Consider the following 5,000-nt stretch of genomic DNA (forward strand, 5'->3'; position numbering starts at 1 on the left):
AACCACAGGCCTAGTAGAACCACAGGGACAGACCTCGTAGAACCACATGCCTAGTAGAACCACAGGCCTAGTAGAACCACAGACCTTGTAGAACCACAGGGCCTAGTAGAACCACAGGCCTAGTAGGACCACAGGCCTTTCTGATCTGCTAGTAATGATATTAAGTGAAAACTCTATATAAGGCCTATAAAACACACACACACACACACACACACACACACACACACACACACACACACACACACACACACACACACACACACACACACACACACACACACACACACACACACACACACACACACACACTGTACACACACACACACACACTGTACACACACACGCACACACACATATACTGTACACACACACGCACATGCATACATACATACATACATACATACATACATACATACATACATACATACATACATACATACATACATACATACATACATACATACATACATACATACATACATACATACATACATACATACATACATACATACATACATACATACACACACGCACTTTGATCTTAGTGTCGACAGAGAAAATGCGTTTTTTTAAACATGTATCCCTTTAGCTTGGCAGTGGACTTCAGTCTTTGATCAAAGCTCTGGTTTTCCTTTCTCATTGTTTAGAAAGAGAAAACCAGATGAAACAATGTCTATTCGTGTCACTGGGCTTGGAAGGGAAAGGAAAGGAAAGGAAAGGAAAGGAAAGAAAAGGAAAGGAAAGGAAAGGAAAGGAAAGGAAGGAGCATAGATGTAATGTTCCAAGGCCTTGGTCTTTTTCCAACAAGATCCACCCGTTTGGTCAGAGTTACCCCTGTGGGGGGAATCAACCCGTTTGGCCCAGAGTTATCCCTGTGTGGGGGGATCAACCCATTTGGCCCAGAGTTATCCCTGTGGGGGGATCAACCCGTTTGGCCCAGAGTTATCCGTGTGGGGGGGGGAATCAACCCGTTTGGCCCAGAGTTATCCCTGTGTGGGGGGATCAACCCGTTTGGCCCACAGTTATCCCTGTGGGGGGATCAACCCATTTGGCCCAGAGTTATCCCTGTGGGGGATCAACCCGTTTGGCCCAGAGTTATCCCTGTGTGGGGGATCAACCCGTTTGGCCCAGAGTTATCCCTGTGGGGGGATCAACCCGTTTGGCCCAGAGTTATCCCTGTGGGGGGATCAACCCATTTGGCCCAGAGTTATCCCTGTGTGGGGGGGCGATCAACCCGTTTGGCCCAGAGTTATCCCTGTGGGGGGATCAACCCGTTTGGCCCAGAGTTATCCCTGTGGGGGGATCAACCCTTTTAGCCCAGAGTTATCCCTGTGTGGGGGGATCAAACCGTTTGGCCCAGAGTTATCCCTGTGTGGGGGGAATCAACCCTTTTGGCCCAGAGTTATCCCTGTGTGGGGGATCAACCCGTTTGGCCCAGAGTTATCCCTGTGGGGGGATCAACCCATTTGGCCCAGAGTTATCCCTGTGGGGGGATCAACCCGTTTGGCCCAGAGTTATCCCTGTGTGGGGGATCAACCCGTTTGGCCCAGAGTTATCCCTGTGGGGGGGGGGGATCAACCCGTTTGGCCCAGAGTTATCCCTGTGGGGGGATCAACCCATTTGGCCCAGAGTTATCCCTGTGTGGGGGGCGATCAACCCGTTTGGCCCAGAGTTATCCCTGTGGGGGGATCAACCCGTTTGGCCCAGAGTTATCCCTGTGTGGGGGATCAACCCTTTTAGCCCAGAGTTATCCCTGTGTGGGGGATCAAACCGTTTGGCCCAGAGTTATCCCTGTGTGGGGGGAATCAACCCTTTTGGCCCAGAGTTATCCCTGTGTGGGGGATCAACCCGTTTGGCCCAGAGTTATCCCTGTGGGGGGATCAACCCGTTTGGCCCAGAGTTATCCCTGTGGGGGGGGGGGGGGAGATCAACCCGTTTGGCCCAGAGTTATCCCAGTTATTCCCAGAGTTATCCCCGTCAATCCCATAGTTATCACCGTTATTCCCAGAGTTATCCCCGTTATTCCCAGAGTTATTCCCAGAGTTATCCCCGTTATTCCCAGAGTTATCCCCGTCATTCCCAGAGTTATCCCCGTCATTCCCAGAGTTATTCCCAGAGTTATCCCCATTATTCCCAGAATTATCCCAGTTATTCCCAGAGTTATTCCCAGAGTTATCCCCATTATTCCCAGAGTTATCCCCGTTATTCCCAGAGTTATTCCCAGAGTTATCCCTGTTATTCCCAGAGTTATTCCCAGAGTTATCCCCGTTATTCCCAGAGTTATTCCCAGAGTTATCCCCATTATTCCCAGAGTTATCCCCGTTATTCCCAGAGTTATTTCCAAGGTTATCCCCGTTATTCCCAGAGTTATCCCCATTATTCCCAGAGTTATCCCCGTCATTCCCAGAGTTATCCCCGTTATTCCCAGAGTTATCCCCGTTATTCCCAGAGTTATCCCCGTTATTCCCAGAGTTATCCCCGTTATTCCCAGAGTTATTCCCAGAGTTATCCCCGTTATTCCCAGAGTTATCCCCGTTATTCCCAGAGTTATTCCCAGAGTTATTCCCAGAGTTATTCCCAGAGTTATTCCCAGAGTTATCCCCGTTATTCCCAGAGTTATTCCCAGAGTTATCCCCATTATTCCCAGAGTTATCCCCGTTATTCCCAGAGTTATCCCCGTTATTCCCAGAGTTATTTCCAGGGTTATCCCCGTTATTCCCATAGTTATCCCCGTTATTCCCAGAGTTATCCCCGTCATTGCCAGAGTTATCCCGGTTATTCCCAGAGTTATTCCCAGAGTTATCCCCATTATTCCCAGAGTTATCCCCGTTATTCCGAGAGTTATTTCGAGGGTTATCCCAGTTATTCCCAGAGTTATCCCCGTCATTCCCAGAGTTATCCCCGTCATTCCCAGAGTTATCCCCGTCATTCCCAGAGTTATGCCCGTTATTCCCAGAGTTATCCCCGTTATTCCCAGAGTTATTCCCAGAGGTATCCCCGTTATTCCCATAGTTATCCCCGTTATTCCCAGAGTTATCCCCGTCATTCCCAGAGTTATCCCCGTCAATCCCAGAGTTATCCCCGTCAATCCCATAGTTATCACCGTTATTCCCAGAGTTATCCCCGTTATTCCCAGAGTTATTCCCAGAGTTATCCCCGTTATTCCCAGAGTTATTCCCAGAGTTAACCCCATTATTCCCAGAGTTATCCCCGTTATTCCCAGAGTTATTCCCAGAGGTATCCCCATTATTCCCATAGTAACCCCCGTTATTCCCCGAGTTATCCCCGTTATTCCCAGAGTTATCCCCGTTATTCCCAGAGTTATCCCCGTCATTCCCAGAGTTATCCCCTTTATTCCCAGAGTTATCACCGTTATTCCCAGAGTTATCCCCGTTATTCCCAGAGTTATTCCGAGTTATCCCTGTTATTCCCAGAGTTATTCCCAGAGTTATCCCCATTATTCCCAGAGTTATTCCCAGAGTTATCCCCGTTATTCCCAGAGTTATCCCAGTTATTCCCAGAGTTATCCCCGTTATTCCCAGAGTTATTCCCAGAGTTATCCCCATTATTCCCAGAGTTATTCCCAGAGTTATTTCCAGTTATCCCCGTTATTCCCAGAGTTATCCCCGTTATTCCCAGAGTTATCTCCGTCATTCCCATAGTTATCCCCGTTATTCCCAGCGTTATTCCCAGAGCTATCCCCGTTATTCCCATAGTTATCCCCGTTATTCCCAGAGTTATCCCCGTTATTCCCAGAGTTATCCCCGTCATTCCCAGAGTTATCCCCGTCATTCCCAGAGTTATCCCCGTTATTCCCAGAGTTATTCCCAGAGTTATCCCCATTATTCCCAGAGTTATCCCCGTTATTCCCAGAGTTATTTCCAGAGTTATCCCCGTTATTCCCAGAGTTATCCCCATTATTCCCAGAGTTATCCCGTCATTCCCAGAGTTATCCCCGTTATTCCCAGAGTTATCCCCGTTATTCCCAGAGTTATCCCCGTTATTCCCAGAGTTATCCCCGTTATTCCCAGAGTTATCCCCGTTATTCCCAGAGTTATTCCCAGAGTTATCCCCGTTATTCCCAGAGTTATCCCCGTTATTCCCAGAGTTATTCCCAGAGTTATTCCCAGAGTTATTCCCAGAGTTATTCCCAGAGTTATCCCCGTTATTCCCAGAGTTATTCCCAGAGTTATCCCCATTATTCCCAGAGTTATCCCCGTTATTCCCAGAGTTATCCCCGTTATTCCCAGAGTTATTTCCAGGGTTATCCCCGTTATTCCCATAGTTATCCCCGTTATTCCCAGAGTTATCCCCGTCATTGCCAGAGTTATCCCGGTTATTCCCAGAGTTATTCCCAGAGTTATCCCCATTATTCCCAGAGTTATCCCCGTTATTCCGAGAGTTATTTCGAGGGTTATCCCAGTTATTCCCAGAGTTATCCCCGTCATTCCCAGAGTTATCCCCGTCATTCCCAGAGTTATCCCCGTCATTCCCAGAGTTATCCCCGTTATTCCCAGAGTTATTCCCAGAGTTATCCCCGTTATTCCCAGAGGTATCCCCGTTATTCCCATAGTTATCCCCGTTATTCCCAGAGTTATCCCCGTCATTCCCAGAGTTATCCCCGTCAATCCCATAGTTATCACCGTTATTCCCAGAGTTATCCCCGTTATTCCCAGAGTTATTCCCAGAGTTATTCCCAGAGTTATTCCCAGAGTTATCCCCGTTATTCCCAGAGTTATTCCCAGAGTTAACCCCATTATTCCCAGAGTTATCCCCGTTATTCCCAGAGTTATTCCCAGAGGTATCCCCATTATTCCCATAGTAACCCCCGTTATTCCCCGAGTTATCCCCGTTATTCCCAGAGTTATCCCCGTTATTCCCAGAGTTATCCCCGTCATTCCCAGAGTTATCCCCTTTATTCCCAGAGTTATCACCGTTATTCCCAGAGTTATCCCCGTTATTCCCAGAGTTATTCCGAGTTATCCCTGTTATTCCCAGAG

This window comes from Oncorhynchus gorbuscha, unplaced genomic scaffold (genome assembly GCF_021184085.1).
Source record: "Oncorhynchus gorbuscha isolate QuinsamMale2020 ecotype Even-year unplaced genomic scaffold, OgorEven_v1.0 Un_scaffold_823, whole genome shotgun sequence".
Classification (NCBI taxonomy): Eukaryota; Metazoa; Chordata; class Actinopteri; order Salmoniformes; family Salmonidae; genus Oncorhynchus; species Oncorhynchus gorbuscha.